The sequence below is a fragment of the Gracilinanus agilis genome, chromosome 3, assembly GCF_016433145.1.
Source record: "Gracilinanus agilis isolate LMUSP501 chromosome 3, AgileGrace, whole genome shotgun sequence".
NCBI lineage: Eukaryota > Metazoa > Chordata > Mammalia > Didelphimorphia > Didelphidae > Gracilinanus > Gracilinanus agilis.
This window is the reverse complement of record NC_058132.1, coordinates 90,962,460-90,980,013: the sequence shown is the minus strand read 5'-3', so window position 1 is coordinate 90,980,013 and position 17,554 is coordinate 90,962,460. Positions and strand designations below refer to the sequence as shown.

At 40.1% G+C, this 17,554-nt stretch overlaps 1 pseudogene; it reads right to left on the bottom strand.

Annotated features, from left to right (window-relative positions):
- Positions 1-11,220: 11,220 nt before the first annotated feature.
- On the bottom strand, positions 11,221-17,554 carry LOC123241195 (annotated as a pseudogene).

Genomic DNA, 17,554 nt, shown 5'->3' with positions numbered 1-17,554 from the left:
GATGCTGTGCAAAGCTCAGCTGGGGAGAGAGGAGAGAGCAAGAGCAAGATGGGTAGGAGGAAGCAGCCAGGGAGCTGGGAAGATGCAACTCTGCCAGCCACAGCTCTGAGCTGAGTCTCAGGGATTTCTATTTCACCCCTTGGGCCTGCAAGGGGGAGAATGAATGTCTGTGTTCCATGGCTGAAAAAGCAATATGGCCCTGGGCAGTGGCTACTGGCCTTCCTTGCCTGTCCTATTCAGGGAATACTGTCTAAAGACTTCCCCTTGATCTGGTTATCACACTGTTCTCCCCTCCTCTGCCCCCTTGATGTTCCCTAAAACACAGGTTCTGGGCAGAGAAAGGAAAGGCAACCACATTCCTCTTTAAGGAGATGGAATCTGAAAGGGAAGAAATGGAGGCTGGATGAGGTGAGAGAGAGGCAAGTGGACTCAAAATGTGAACCAAACTATCTGGGAAAGATAGTGGCCAAAAGGAACAAAGAGAATAATCATTGCTTTGGCATTACTTTAAATGTGTTCATGTCAGTTAGGTGGAGCAGTAGATAGAGTGTTAGGCCTGGAGTCAAGAAGACTTCTCTTTGTGAATTCAAATCTGGTCAGGGAGGACCCTGGGCAAGTCATCTTACCCTTCTTGTCTCAATTTCTATTAAGGGATGCAAAATGAGTCCAAGTCTTAGCCTGGTTCATCATCTTCAATCACAATGCATTACATATAATGTAAAATGGGCTGAAGAAACCAAACCACTCACATATTTGCCAAGAAAACACCATATGGGGTCACAAAGAATAGGATATAACTCAAAATGACAATATCTCAACAACTACAAAATTTGTCAAGCATCAGCCTAGCCTTTCATTATACTTTCCTTCTCTATTGCTAAAAAGCTCCTCTAGAAGAAAGAGCCTTCTTTATGCACCAAAAGAGAAAAGAAAAATGCCAGGTGAGAATTGAGAATACTGTGCTCCCTGGGAATTCTTGACTACCCATGGATTCACTAAGGTTAATCAAAGGAGGCAGTGTAGTGCAGTGAGTGGAAAGAACTTTGGAGACAACTTTGAAACAAAGGAACAGGGTTCGAATCTCCATTTGCTATTTACCATATGAGATTTCAAGGACAGCCAGATTCCTCAATTCAAGATAATATTCTCACTGAATTAGAATCAGGACACTGCTCCCTTTCTATAACATCTGGCCATTCTCAAGACCTTCTGGCAATCTCCATGTATTATCCTTCTGGATTCTGAGTCTCCCTCAGTTAGGATGTCAGAGGCATTCAATCCTGATTTTTAGAGATTTAGGCACAGTAAGAAATTTGACCTTAGTCATGGAGTCATGCATGACCCAGACCCTCAGATAAGCCTTATAGCTTTAATGGTTCTCCAAAGCCTGTCCAAAGGCTAGCACTTGATTTTTGTAGATCTGCAAAAAAAGGAGTATTTTCCTAGGAGGAAACTTACCTTTGATATCCTGCTAGGAGTTTTCTCAGACAGAAACACAGTTCCAGTTGGGTTCTAGGCTCTGAACTTTCAAACTGAGTCATCACTGGTCTTTTTATGTATCTTTCCCAAATACATCCACCCCTTTCCCATTTACATGAAGATGTGATTTACTGGCCTCTCAAAAGGTACTCAGTAGAAAAATGCCTTTGTTTCCCCTCACTTAGGACCACCCTCCCAGCTTAGCAACTCATTGAATTATGTCAAATTCTGAGACACTTTCTGAGTGCAGCCAAGTGTGGACTACTCAGAAACAATGAAGAGAGACTTCACGCTCAATCACTTAATCATATCAGTCTCTTCATAATTTCCTAAGTGTAAAATACTTAGACAGCAGGAGGCTCTAGTTTTCTCTTCAATCAAGGAAACTCTTTACCAAATGCTCCCAAAGCAGTGCTAAAGGACATATCTCAGGGTCCGAGTAAGTCCCCCCAGGCCCAGGCTTCTCTTTCTAGTTTCTGGACTGAACATATACCATGTACTATCAGAGAGTCCAAGCACACTCAAGAGCCCAAGTCCAACTGGCAGAAAGTCACATGGCCATGCAATGAAGCCATGGTATCAAGAATCCATTGCTAGAAACAGGGAAATGGTTCTGTGGATAGAAAGCCAGTCTGAAAATGAGAGGTCCTAGGTTCAGATCTGACCTCTAACACTTCCTAGCTATGACCCTGGTGTAAGGGTTAAATTTAGTGGTTGGACTTAAATTATGTGAAATTATTATATCTCAAGTTAGAAGTTTACTTACCAAATTAGAGGGAAAACAGTAAAGTAGAGAAATGTGAGAGAGGTTAGAGAAAATACCTATATTAATCCTCAACCAGAAGGGTCAGTAGTGAGTAACTATGAGGCCCTCCAAAACTGAAGCTAGTCTCTTAGGAAACTTGGAAAGAAGTCAGCCCTTTTCACTCACCCAAGGAAGTAGTCCAGAAGTCAGAATCCAAGCCTCAGTGTCCAGTGAAGTTCCCTTGAAGACTATGTCCAGGAGACACTCTCCACTAGAGTCAACTTCACCACACTGACTGCTCAGGGATTTTCATGGCTTTTATGGTGGTTTCCTGGCCCTGCCCCTTTTCACAGGGGCCAATCACAGTTTCCAAATTGTCTGAATTGTTCCCTTTGGATTCACACATTTTTGAGTGTGTGAACTCTTAAAAGAATTCAAAAGTTTCTGGCTTTTTGAGTTAGTAGAAAAGGGTGGAGCTCTCCCATTATCTTACTGGTTTCTCACCTAACACAAGTAGAGTGTGAATTCACCAAGTGTTTTGTGAGCTCCTCCACCTAGTTCAAGCCTGTGTTGATAAAATCAAAAGGTAGACAAAGAAGAGTTAATCCTGTCTTCACAATCTAAGGAGATATCAAGGAGGGGTACTTAAGTTATTGTTAACCAAAGTTTTAACTCCAACTAGGCAAAGAGAATAAAGGATTCCCTTTTTACAAGTGTGAACTCAAAGAGAACAAAGAATTGCCTTTCACACTGGGCACCCAGCACCAGTTGTCTAAGTCCATATTATCTTTTTTTTTTTTTTTTTTTTTTTTAATTTTAAACCCTTAACTTCTGTGTATTGACTTATAGGTGGAAGATTGATAAGGGTAGGCAATGGGGGTCAAGTGACTTGCCCAGGGTCACACAGCTGGGAAGTGTCTGAGGCCGGATTTGAACCTAGGACCTCCCGTCTCTAGGCCTGACTCTCAATCCACTGAGCTACCCAGCTGCCCCCCATATTATCTTACTTACTTAACCATATTATGGTTGCAATTCAGAAGGTAAGAGTTAAAAAAAAACAAAAAAAAAACACCCAACAACAATTATTGCAGGGATAAGCAAGAGTGGCCTCCCCAAGCTTAGGAATTGTCCTGTATAGGGGATTTAAGTAGCTAATTGAGTTTCTGGAGTTTGCTAGACCCAGGTCATTGATCTTTCCTTAGCTTTTGTGAACTCAAGAGACCTGGCTGTTGGACCTTCCTCCTTTTTCTTTTTCTTTTACTTCATTTTATTTTGTTAATCCTTACTTTCTGTCTTAGAAGCAGTACTAAGTATTGGTTCCAAGGCAGAAGAGTACTAAGGGCTGGGCAGTGAGAGTTAAATGATATGCCCAGTGTTGACTAGGAAAAAACACAGAAAAATAGTCAGAAAAAAAGACACTCCTTAATTAAGGAAAGGGGTTTAGTGCTAAATTAGGGCTCCACATAGAGCTGCACACTACATACTCATGCAAAACCCAGAAACTCATTGCTCTGGCCACAGACCCCTGGAAGAGCCAACAGAGCTAGTTTGATAACTCTGAGGAGCCATAAAAGTGAGAAGTTCAAATACCTTTCTAGGGGAACCTGGGGACTGAGGATGAAAGGGATAGTTGATTGGCTTTACAATGGTAACAAAGGAAAATGAGGAGTCCCAGATAGGAATAACAGAGAGAGGCTGATGCTCTACAATGGACACAAAAGGGAAGGATCCAGCCAAGGACTGGGCCACTTTGGAAAGGATGTTGGTCTAAAGCAGGGGTTGGCAATATATGGCTCTTTCTGCAGGAGTCATAAAGTCCATTTTTTTTTTCAGGCACTGTTACAGGAGCAGCACTGTGAGCACTGTATGGCTCTCACGAAATTACATCTTAAAAAATGTGGCTTTTATGGCTCTCACGGCCAAAAAGGTTGCTGACCCCTGGCCTAAAGAGTTACCTTACACCTGGTGGGATTAGCCCTCTCACCTAAAATGCTTTAAAGTTTATGGTTAGTCTGAGCCTTCTGAAGCTGGACTTTCCCTCAGGGACAGACTCTTAGGAGTCAAGGTCAAACATGAGGCTTTCACCTTCAAGTTAACTAAACTGAGGGGTCATCAAATCTTACTAGGCTACAAGCTAGAAGCTTGGGGGGGCTTCTAGATTCACACAGCTGGAAAGTATCTGAGGCCAGATTTGAAACAAGAACCTTTCATCTCTAGGCCTGGCTCTCAATCCACTGGGCCACCTAGCTTTTGAAGCCCATTGTGGGAAATGTAATGTGTCAGTTCTAATTAAGTAAGAACATGAGGGGTTGAGGCAGAAAGAAAGTTTTCATTTGTTTTGAGCTGTAGGTTTGAGGATAAAAAGTTTGAATGTTTTTAAGTGCTAAAATAAGTATGAGCTAAGGTTAATTTGTAAACTGTTATCCTTTTTGTCATTTATTCATTTGAATTTTAAAAACTGTTCTCTTCCCAGCTACAGAAAGAGAAAAGAAAGAAAAATTGGTAATCATTGTGTGTAAAAACTAAAAGGAAAAACCTTGCAGAATTCCTTTATCTGTAAGTTTTTCATTTGTGTGAGCAAAGTCACTAGCTCTAGGAAAAGAGCTTGCTTGGATTATGGAATTTCTAAACCATGAACCTGGATTAATGAGAATGTGCATCAGTTTATGATAGAGAAATGATTTGTTTTTATTTTTATTTTTTAATTTAGAATATTTTTCCATGGTTACATAATTTATGGTTCCCTTCCCCTTTTCTTCCCCCTCCCAAAGCTGACAAGCAGTTGCACTGGGTTATACTCATATCATCCTTCAAAACCTATTTCCATGTTATTCATATTTGCAGTAGAGCTAACCTTTAACATCGAGACCCAATCATATCCCCATCAAATCATGTGATTGATCATATGCTTTCTTCTTCATCCCTACTCCATTCTTTCTCTGGAAGTAGATAGCATTCTTTCTCTTAAGTCCCTCAGAATTGTCCTGGATCATTGCATTGCTGCTAGTAGAGAAGTCAGTTACATTCGATTTTACCACAGTGTATCAGTCTCTGTGTACAATGTTCTCCTGGTTCTGCTCCTTTCACTCTGCATTAATTCCTGGTGGTTGTTCCTGTTCACATGGAATTCCTCCAGTTCATTATTCCTTTCAGCACAATAATATTCCATCACTTTCAAATACCACAATTTGTTCAGTCATTCCCCAATTGAAGGGCATCCCCTTATTTTCCAATTTTCTGCCACCACAAAGAACATGGCTATAAATATTTTTGTACAAGTCTTTTCCCTTATTATCTCTTTGGGGTAAAGACCCAACAGTGGTATGGCTTGGTCAAAGGGTAGGCATTCTTTTAAAAACCCTTTGGGCATAGTTCCAAATTGCCAATTAACACATAGTCATGTATAAGATTAGTTCCATCTGAATGTGTTTTACTATAGGCAACCCATTTGGTGTACAGTGTTCTCTGTTTACAGTTGCAAATTCCTTTCTTAAGTGTATCTGCAGAGCACTGAAAGTATTTTATTTTAGTTGGAGTACAATCAGTCTCTTGTAAGTTAATTCATTTGTATAATTATTGAACATGAGATTGGAAAAATGTATTTGCAAAAAGTGTTATTGATTATGTTTTTATACATAGGATTTGACCCCTAATAAGAAAGTTTTGAGAAAACAACAGGTTAGATAATTCTGAGTGTTCAGTGTAAATGACTCTAATGGACATATAAAAAACCTAAAAGCTCTAAATTTTAATTGATATGTTATATTGTTAATAAGATCAGAACCACATTGTTTTAGATTGTTTTTACCATCTCAACTAGTTATAGAAGAAGTAACTTTACTTCTGAAAAACTGTACTAATGTATTGAGATCTGCTTTATAAAAGACTTTATCGAGAACAGGTAAGAAATCTCTAAAAATAACTTGGAACCAAAGAAGAAAATCTACTAGAGAAGAGACCTATTCTAGGATTCCAGGAGAAGATATTTTTGAAGATAGAACAGCCACACAACTCATCTGAAATCTGAAATTCAATATAGGGACATTGGAGACTGGCTACAAAAAATGCAAAAAGATTTGATGTTAGTAATGTTGATATTCTTTATTGCATTTCTTTGGCTTTTTATTTGACTTTATCTGTATATTAAGTTCTTTTCTGTTTCTTAATGTCTTCATAGATATGGGGTCAAGATACTCACAATGGATTGTGGCTAAAAATTATGTCCTATGTTGTTTTTTGTTTGTTTGTTTGTTTTTTACCATTGTGGCAAAAAACTTCTTAATAAAAAAATGGGAGAAATGTGAAACGTCAAGTGTTAACAGGATTTCAATGGTTTTTGTGATGTTCATAATTAAATTGGATTATCAAGATTATGGAATGGTGATGTTTGCCTGATATTGGACTTCAGCCAAAAAAAGTCAGCAGGTCCTGAACAGAACAGTGACCACACTTTCCTCTACTTTGTGAAACTTGCATCCTGATCCATTCCAAAATATTGATGGTATATTTCTTGTGCTGACCAGAAGTTTCCCCAATTTGAGTTTGCTAAAAGTCTTTTACACAAGATTTTGTTTGAACCTGTGAAGTAGACTGAATAAATGAAATAGGTTAGAAAATAAAGTTGAATTGAAGTAGATGAATCCATTCCTGCTTTAGGAAGCTGGCCTAATCCTTCCAGGAGGCCAAGCAACCTAGGCAAGTGGTGGGTCAGAGTCCAATTCCCCTATGGGCAACAAAGGGGACATAGCTAACTTTGGATGAGTGTTTAAGTACACACAAATAGGTCAGGATGGAATGCAATGAAAACATACAAGCTAACTAGGAATGAGTGTTTTTTTTAAGTTTTTTAAAGAAGGGGTCATATATGGTATGTGATAGTCTTCCCTCAACTCAATGCTCAAAGATAATCATGCTTTCACCCTTGCATACCTTATCCTTGATTACCATTGATCTAGCCACATCCTCTTGTACTCACTGAGACCTGGCTCCTTCCCAATAACACAGCTTCTCTCTTCTTCCACATACAGACATGAAGTGATAAATGAGCTCAGATTTCTCATGTGGCTATCAGGTAATTCCTTCCCTCTTAGATCTCTGAAGAGCTGACTGGAAATGAGGTCTAGGATCCTCAGCAGGCAACAGGAACACTTTCTATAGCAGGAGATCTTCTCCAAAGAGGAGAGCTATGAGACTGAACCCCCTCTCTCAGTAAGAGAGATTTCACATCTGACCAAGGTTAGGACTAGGAATAATGGGTCAAATGCCTGTATTCCAGTAAAAAGGAGCATGTCTCTTATCATGGTCAAGGAAAGGACTGTATCCCCTATTAATACTGAAAGAATTCTTAACCATTTTTTGCATGAACCCCTCTGACATTCTGGTGATATCTCCACCCCTTTCCAATTTACATGAAGATGTGACTTACTGTCCTCTCAAAGGGTGCTCAATAGAAAAATGCCTTTGTTTCCCCTCACCTAGGACCACCCTCCCAGCTTAGAAGCTCATTGAATTATGTCAAATTCTGAGACACTTTCTAAGTGCAGCCAAGTGTTGACTACTCAGAAACAATGAAGAGAGACTTCACGGCTCAATCAATTAATCATATCAGTCTCCTCATTATTTCCTAAGTGTAAAGTACTTAGACAGCAGGAGGCTCTAGTCTTCTCTTCAATCAAGGGAACTCTACCAAATGCTCCCAAAGCAGCACAAATTGATGTATCTCAGGGTCTGAGTAAATCCCCCAGGCCTGGGCTTCTCTTTTTGATTTTTGGACTGGACACATACCATCTACTATCAGGGAACCCAAGCACACTCAAGAGTTCATATGATTAGGCCACATATGTGTTCCTGCCGGCTGGACAAAGACTGTCTTGTCAGTCAGAATAAGGCAATCAAGACCCAACTTTTATTTTCTTGGATCTCTTGATTAGACAATTACCATCTAATTAAGAGAGAGTGAAATCATCAGTGATCACTGTCCCTCTCATCCCTCCCTCCATTCTCCAGAGAAGAAAGAGGGGATCTATGGGGTTTCTTCTCCTATTCCACAGGAAGAAATATAAGTACCACTGAGAAAGTAAAAGTAATGCAGATTTTAATATTTGGTTGGATTTACTCAGCCTCCATTTTTCCAGGCATTTCCAATACATCACAATAATCCTTTGTGCCTATAAGCTAAGCTTGAGAAAGGGGACCTTCCAACTGAACTCTGCCTTAACTGTGCCAACAGGGCCTGAACTGGGAATAATCCTAGGAACCTTTCCTGATAACATGATCATTATCTGACCAGGGAGAGCTCCAGAGATTTCCAGATAAGATAACTGCTATCGACCAGCTCTTTGAGACCCCAAAAGTCACTCCAAAAGAGTTATATCCAGGATTTGTTGTTACAAGCAATACCCTCAAGCAATAAATCTCATTTTTTCTCTTTTCCTCATCTTTCTAACAGTAAAACCTGGTTAATTTCTGTGTCTGATAGGGTCTTCTCTTTAGGAAAGAGGTTCCTGACTGCTTGCTCATTCTGTTGAGAAGAATATCTTAAAATGCCCTTTTGCTTCTTCCTTACTTTCTAGTGTCTTTCTTTCCCTCAGATAGACTCAGGCCAAGTGGTCAGGACACTGGGAAAGAGTGAGTTGGCATTTCTTGGTTTTATAACTGGGATAGGAAATGTGGAACAGAATTGGACTTAGCCAGACCACCACTGCAGCTTGGTACCAGTGGATTTTTCCCTTCAGCTTCATTTGCTGGACAGGTGAGTTGGTCACGGTCCCATTCCTCTGCTCCTTTCCGGAACTCCAGCCTGTTCAGTTTGAGTTCATTCCCAGAAGAATTTAGTGAGCCCCTTTGGAGGTCAGCATTCAGCACACTCCCAGGTAAGTATATTCTTTATATTGGTCAATTGAATTCTAAGGACTCTTCTGCCACTAAACTAGGTGATCAGGTGACTACATAGTAAATGTGAAAATATATGGTTCTTATATGCATATTGTTGGAAATGGCTAATTTTAACCAAAGATAAAGATCATAAATTGGCATGGTCCAGCTAGAGCTCCTATGACTAGTCCAAATTAGTCTATCTTAAACAAAAATTAAATGAAAAGAAAATCTAAAATGACATGTCATGAATTTGCTTTTATATATAGTTTACAGATGCAGATCTTGCTAGAAGAGTCTTCCCCATCTTCCAAGGTCTCTGAAAACATCTTTCCTCTTTATCCCCTTCTTCCTTCACCCTTCTGCCTCCTTATTTCCTCTCTGCCCTGGCTAGTACTTCTCTTCTCCCTCTTTTTAGTGATAGGACCTTACTCTCCAGAGTTCCCAAATTCAAATAAGAAACTTCAGATTCCAGAAATGTAATTTCTGCTACTGGATAATTTCACACCGAGAGAACTGCAAGCAAACAAAACGGATTTCCGAAATCCTAGAGAGGACCCAATGTGCTCACCCTGCAGTTCTATTGGCCAGGGATTCCTGATATGTATCAACTTATAGTGGCTCTAGTAGGAAAAGGGAAAGCCAGGAATTGGTGTAAGAAAGTTGGCTGGAAAAGGGAAGAGTAAGGCATATGACTGCTGGGGATCAGAAAAGGCATTATGAGGAAGCCAAAGCAATTGGCAAAAGGCTGGCTTTTCCTAGACCAGTAAATTTCTCTAAAAATTCAAGATACAGTATAGATTTCCAGTGAGTCAATATTTCAATTCTGTAAGAAATTGGCTGAAATTTTGCGAAAATTCTTGCCTCAAGCATAATTGAGAGTGGAGGTGAGGGATCAAGTTTAGTTTCTATCTTATTTTGTTAATAATCTCCACTCTGAAAAAAATTCAAAATGGCTCAACCTGAGTAGCAGAGAACCCTTAGTTTATAAGAGATAGCCTCTCAGCTTAATAACACTCCAGACTAAAAAGAAGAAAATAGAATTAAAACCTAAGGGCTACAAGATCAAGTTTATACAATGCATACAGTGCCAAACCCCCAACCCACTGGCAATTCTCACTTCTTCAATTGAAAGCATGAGATTTGCCAGGACATTGGAAGTCAGAATGCCAGACATTAGCTAAGGTTAGGCAAAAGACAGAAGGGTCAGTCAAGTTCTCAACTGCCAAAAACCAGTACCTAGGGCTGCTGGGAGGAAGAGCTAGAGGGAACAGTACCATTTGTCCTGCCCTTCCTGTTTTAGCTGTGGGCAAAGATCTTTTTGTTTTCATTTGTGGGTACCCAACTAAAGCCCTGATAGATAATGGGGCTACCTTGCCAGGTTCTGAATTCTTCCAACTTCTCTAACCCTCTCCCTTGGCATCCATCCTTTCTCAGTCACTGAGGTGAGAATTCAAATAATACCCTTTTCTTACATCTGTACAGATACAGAAAAAGGATGAGTCTCTATCATACTTTTTTTCTAGTTAAAGATACCCCTTGCTACCTTCTTGGACAGGATGTCCTGACCCAGATTAATGCCTCTATCACCCTTTCTTCTAAAGGAGTTCCTGTTCTTACTTTTTCTTCTATTGACTCTACCACTTGCACTGAAGCTGTTTCTGGATCTTCTATATCATGCTGTTGAAACTCTGCTTAATTCCCAACACACTCAGCAGACTGGCAAAAATTGAAGTGAACTTCTTAGCTAGATCCTACATGAGAACAAGTACCTTGAACCCTGCTGATTTTCTGTCTGAAGTTTCACAAGGGAAAACCAGCAGCAAGAGGTAAGGAGAGTATGATTTCATCCCTTTCTTGGACTGCATCTGGTCTCCCAGACTCAACTTGCAGGACCCTTCTGACAAAAGCAGATCTGACAATCTATGCTGATAGGTCTTGACTCAGACACAGAGACAGTGATGGGTATCTGGTAGCTGGCTATGGAATGAATTACAACTGAAAGTGAAATTTTAGAGGCCACTCCCCTACCAGATGCAATTTTGGCCTAACAGGCATTAAGATAGGAACTCTGGCCACTCTAAGGAAAACAATCCACAAGCAAGGGACAACAACTTGACTGATCAAGCTGCAAAAGCTGTAGCATTAGATCCTCCTGTTCCCATGCACCTTGAGGGACAGAGCAAGAGCTTTAAAAGTTAAAGCTTGACTCTTTGTCTCAGACTCAAAAAGAAGGAATGTTATCAAGATGCTAAGGACTATGTGACACTGGTGGAACTCATACTGGTGAGGGCATCTCTAATGATCATTGAAGCATATTCCCAGTGTTTAACTTGCCTCCTCTACAATCCTTCTGAACCACCATCCTGTGCCAGGAGCCATCAAATTCATGAAAGATGACAAAGTCATGAGTGAATCCTGGAATCTGCAAAGCAGGTCACAGGAGGAAGATGGAATTCTCACTCAGAGATCCCCCCATGTGACTCTTCTCTTACTAACACTCCTTATTATTGGAATTATTGTGATCAATATCCCAAATCAGCCCCAGGGAAATTCAGAAGAACAGTAAAGGCTGTTACTAGAACCCTCAAAGGCCCCCTATAGACTCTTAGGAAATTCCCACCTTTACATGTATTAATATAGAAATTCCCCTAAAAGTCACTTCACAACAAACCAGCAATTAGTGAGTTAATCCCCAACAAACTGCACCTGGATTTTCCATTCCCATACACAGAAGCTTAGGTAATGAGAAATCAGAAACAATAAGCCTCTCCTCTCCTCCTCCCCATCCCTGTTTCAGGTATGTCACAATGGATGAAAAAATGGAGAAGTAGCCTTCCGTGCAAAGGCCAGTACATCCCCAAACTGTTCTCTCGATCCCATATTGAAAGTTACTGGAGAATGAAAAGTTGTTAGTAACAAAGTTAAGGTACAACTTTATGCATTATCTCTAAGAAAAGATGTATGGTATGTGTTATTTGGAATTTTTGGGGTTCCATTGAGAGGTATTTGGGGCTCATTTTAGTTTTAAATATTTAGATATATGACAAACTTCTTGTGGAAGTTTAGGGGACTTGGAAACTACATTTCCCATGATTCAACGGGTTTCCAGTCTTATGTGATGATGTGAGCCAATGTAAAGTGTAGCTTAAATAGAGAGGACTTGATTGGGATGGGCTCTTTGGTATGAGGGAGCCAGGTGGGAGAAGGTATGGCGGGGAATTTGAAATAGATCTTAGGCGCGTGGTCTTCTTATATTTTACCAACATAGCTTTAATTAAAATATTAATACTTCTTTTAATATTCATATATATAATTTTTAATCATAAGAGGTAAGAATGGAAATCCATGCCAACATTATGTGTGATCTCGAAGAATATAAAAATAAACCTTACTCAAGGCAGAGCAGAGTAATCTTTATGATGCCTGGCTCTGGCTGAAACTCTTATGGTTCTCATTTGTCTCAATAAAGTCTTCCATGCCCATCCTACCTCTGAGAGTACCTGGACCTGTGGGAGTTTGACTCCTGCAATCCTGATGGTTTCTTCCTTCCTGGTCATCATTTGAAATTTGTCAGATGAACTTCATACAGCTATGCTAGTGAAAGCGAACCCAAGGCACGGGTGCCAAAGATGGTACAAAGAATGCTCTCTGTGAGCATGCAAATACCTTCCCTGACCCCTCATCTGCTTCTCCTCTCCTTATCAGAGTTCATGACTAGAAAGGCAGAGGGACTCTGGTGGAGCTGTTCCCCTCCCCCTCTCTACTGTAACTGATATTTTCTCACACACTCCCACCCCTCTGTCCAACAGCCTAATGGAAGCACACAGGGGATAAGGTGGGTGGCTCACAGGTGGCAGAGTTGGAGGGGAACAGAGAGTTTGAGCCAGTCCCTTCCCCTCTCTATACTCTCTGAGGACTTTCCTCACTTCACCCACCCAGCAGCCCAAAGGGAATACTTCCTCCCTCCCCTGTGTGAGTGGGGTGCACCTGGCACTGGCTGGTAGGGAGGGGCATGGCATGCAGCCTCTGGGGGGGGCAGGCATGGTCCTCAGTCTGGGGAGAGGCACTCCATTTCTAAAAGGTTCACCATCCTTGAAATAGGCACTTAGGGATATACATTTTCCCCTAAGAACTGTTTTGGCTGTATCTCATAAATTTTGATATTTTTGATATTTGATTTTGAAAAAATATTTTCCCATGAAATTTCTCTATTTTTAAAGATATTCATCAGAGACTGTTCATTCTTTGAAAGAGTACCATACTGAACCAGAACCAGATTAATATCAAGCTCTCCCACAAAAGTATCAATCCAGTTAACCTCACAACCTGTTTCCTGTCTGTCACTGGATAGTTGATATTAACAGCTTGTGTGAGTAAAGATATTGCAGATAATAAAATTCCTATTTTACAGATGAGGAAACTGAAGTTGAAGCAGGGAAGAAACTTGACTATGTCACAAGCACTGATGTAAACCCTAAATCTCTTCAAAATTTTCTCAAAAGGCTATAATAGTTAAAATTAAATGATGAGGCTGCTAGTAGCTTTAACAATTAAATTTAATTAATGTAGTGATAGTAAAGAGAGGGAAATGCAAGAAAGAGGTAGAGAGTAGTTTAGCTTACTATCTTATTTGCCATTTGATGGATTGAAGCTCAAGGAGCAGGGGTTACTTCAGGTTTCAAGCTCCAGCTAGAAGAGAGAGAGCAGCCTCCTGGTCTCATCTTATAAGCAGTTTTCTTCACTCACTAGCTCTCTCATGTCACATCTCAGGAACCAATTATAGTTCCTTAATTTGGCTGGTACTGCCCAGGGTGGGACAGTGCCTGGGGGATCAATTTCCCATCTCATTGGTTTCAACTTCCTTTCTCTGAGGGTTTGCTATACCTGCACATCTCAATGGTAAATGACCTCCAGGTTACTGATTGAAGGCATCAAACAAAACAACATAATAGGGAGGGGAATTCCCTTCCCATAATCCTCCCAAGATTTTATTGAAAGAAGAGTATGTTGAAATCTCCCCAACTGAGGCTTATGGGAGATTAATATGTCTAATCTACCCAATGAATCATTTCAAATAACCAATTTATACCTCTAAAATTTCTCTTACTAGAGGTGTATAGAATATTGCATTCCACCTAGAGGGAATTACAATAATTTGGTGATAAGAGAGAAATAAAAGAGAAAGAAAAAAAAACAATAATTGATAGATACATTGACAAAAAGACAATTAGGGGGAATTCCCTTTTGGCATAAGAGTTTACATTTAGAATAAATGGTATGTTCAATTTCCTTCAGTTCATTATGTCCCAAAATTCACTCTGCATCTTGTGATGCCGTGTGCAGTTTCCACAGGCTTCCTTATAGCACCTTCTCCAAAAGATCCACTTTCTTGATTTGTGGTGTTGTCGAGTTTCTTTTCCAGAAATTTCTCCAAAAGATTTCAAACCTTGGATTTTAGGATAATTATATAATCCCCCCTGAGGAGAGTGTTGACCAACACCTGTTGATCTTCAACCAGGATTAAACTCTCTCCAGAAGACAGGAAGGGAAAGCCAGCTATCCGTTCACCCAAGTTCCCTCCAAGAGGCAGATCAGGACAATGACTTGAGCTGAAAGTAACTCCTGAGGCCAACTGTCTTCTTGAAGCTGACTTTGTTCAAATAGAAGAGAAAAAAATTAATTCTGGGGAAAATATGTACATCAAAATCTTATGTGTATAACATTATAAGTAAAGAAGAATAAACCTGTAAAAAGTCTTTGAATCACTAGGAGGTTCAATTAAAGTGATTTATGTCCTAGAAGCCTACGGGACAAATGTAGCAATATTACACTACCCATTGGCAGCCAGGACTATAGAAAATTGCCATACTAAAAAGAGAAGAGACTAGATTCTGAAGTAAAAGGGAACTATGATTCCCTGGTCTGATTTTATCTTCAATCTCAGGTATAGGGGAGCCAAAATAAAAGCCAAATTAAGGTACTTGTAGGAAATCTGGCACAGGGAAGTTCTGCATATGAAGTTGTCAAATAGCCACTTCCGTGAATCTCAAATCAAGTCCTTGGTCTTGGTGTAGATCCTTATCAATCCCATGGGATTGGTGGTCTCCTTGACCTTGTGCTTCTTGACACTGTGCAGTGGCTCTTTTGTGATCCCTTCTTTTGAAATCAGACACAATTATTAGTAAAAGTCCCTTAATACTTAACAATCATTGGCAGGTTTCCATCATCTAAGGCTTTTGGGTATGCATAGGAATTAGGGCTAGTAGATATTTTAAATTTATCCTCCAAAATAAAAAATGTTAATACTGATTCCATATACTTCAAGTACAAAAATTAAGAGGAAAGAAAAAATCAAATATCCTATTGCAAATAAAAAGAAAATCAATAATCAAATTTTTAAAAAATCAGAAATTCATAGTCCACATTCCATGTGACAATGTGTTAGCCAAGCAGAAGCACAAAAGTGAGATTTATTTCCTTTTTAACTTGGCCATGATCCACAGTGTGAGTGTACATTATTTTTTTCACCAGGTAAAAGCTTTTTTAAAAATAGCAGTACAACAACTAATGCAGATTCTAAACCAAAATTCCCCAAATCACAAGACCTTATTTGATGACAACTGCAAACATACTCATTCCCACTGCTGGTTATACCCCCAGTCTCACTTCTGCCTGATGAAGTAACATGAGTGCTGCTTTGTTGGGTGCTTGTTGATGTGATGATTATTTCCAGTTGTGCTGCTTGTCAACAGGGTTGAGGAGAGACTATCCAAAAACATAGGAGGAGAGGACTGTTGATTGACTGGAATTAGGGAAAGAAAATCCAAATCTGGCAAATCTGAGGAAATACTTGATATTGGTGTGTGGTGGGACGGTACTGAGTAATCTGTTAGTGAAGGTGGCAGAGCAGCGTCCATAGCCACATTGGGGACCCTGACAGTTGTTGGCTGGTACATAACCCTTTGATTGGGCTGCTTTGTGTCTCTGCCTTAAATATGCATTTCTTTTTGGCAGGAGGCCAAAAGAGCTCTCTACTGTTAAATCAATAACATTTACTTTCTTCTTGCTTGTTTCACTGGCCAGTCACTGAACAGGGTTTAGTGAGGACACTTGAACTTCCTATTTTTGTACACTGTGGGCTTGAAAACTTAAGAGCTTCTTTATTCAGTCTCTTTGGGCACCAAGAACCATCTTCTTGAAATTTAATCTCATCCACATCAGAACTCTCATTGAGAATTTCCATGAAGAGCCCATCTAGTATTAGATTTTCATAGGCAGCCTTTTTGTCACAAACAGGACAAATCCAGGTAGGCTTCTTTTCATTCATTTGTAGGTAAAGAGCAGCATCAAAACATTGTAGATGTGTGCATGTCAGAGCACGACATGGAGTTGTCAGCCTCATTTTTCCTAGAGGACACATCAGTGATACCCAAAGACTGCTTGTAGCAATTTCGCTGTCAGGATCTATAGTGAGCTTCTCTTTAATTAGTGCTCTGGAATAATCAGGGTTTCGAATACCTTTCATTTTTAACCTCTGTAACAACATGGATGATGTCAGCTGTCTTACAAGATATAAAGACATGGAGTAATTTTTTCCAATTTCAGATGCCCAAGAAATGGACACCTGGTTTGTCACAGCAGAAGATAACCAAACTAGAGATGTAATATTCAGGGGCATCCCTGGCATTTCTGTTCAGTTCTATTTATTGGAGAGGGTGCATAATGTGGCAAAGGAAATAGCTTCCCATTTACTTTTATGCACAGACTTTTGGGATACTTATCCTCTTGGGGACAGCTAGTTTCTGCTAGGCACAATCTTAGCTGTACTTGGACAGTGTAATCTCTTCCAGCACCTGGCAAAATGTCCCTGGAAATGCATATTTCTTTCACTTGTTGAGGTGTCAATGCAAAAAGAAAAAACTTCTCTTGCAGTCTCTGAATACTGCTCTGAACTAAATTTGTAGGTTTGATAAGAACATCAAGCACATCATAGAAGGGAAGGCTTTTCAGCTGAACATCAGGGTAGACAGGAGGAATTGGGGGAGATGGCTGCTGATTCTCAAGTGAAGGCTCAGTATCTTGGAGGAGCTTAGTATCTCCAAGAGGAGAGGAAGAAGACTGAGGTGTGACCAAAGTAGAAGGCAAGGCGTGGATCCCAGCAACAGTCAGGTCAGATTCCACAGGTGATGAGCTACTGTCCAAACTGAAATCTGATGGTTTTATTGTGGACAAATCTGAGAGACGTTCAGTTCTTCCTGGGAAACGCTGACTATAAAGTTCTCTGATTGTAATCTGAACTGCTGGGCTACAGCCACTCATCAATAAATGCTGAGCCCTCATCAGGAGGTCATGCTTGAGTCCACTTTTTTTACATCCAGCAAAGTCTAATAATACTTGTAGTTGAGAAACCTGAAAACTAGAAACCATACTCCGTAAGTCCTCAAAAGTGGCCAT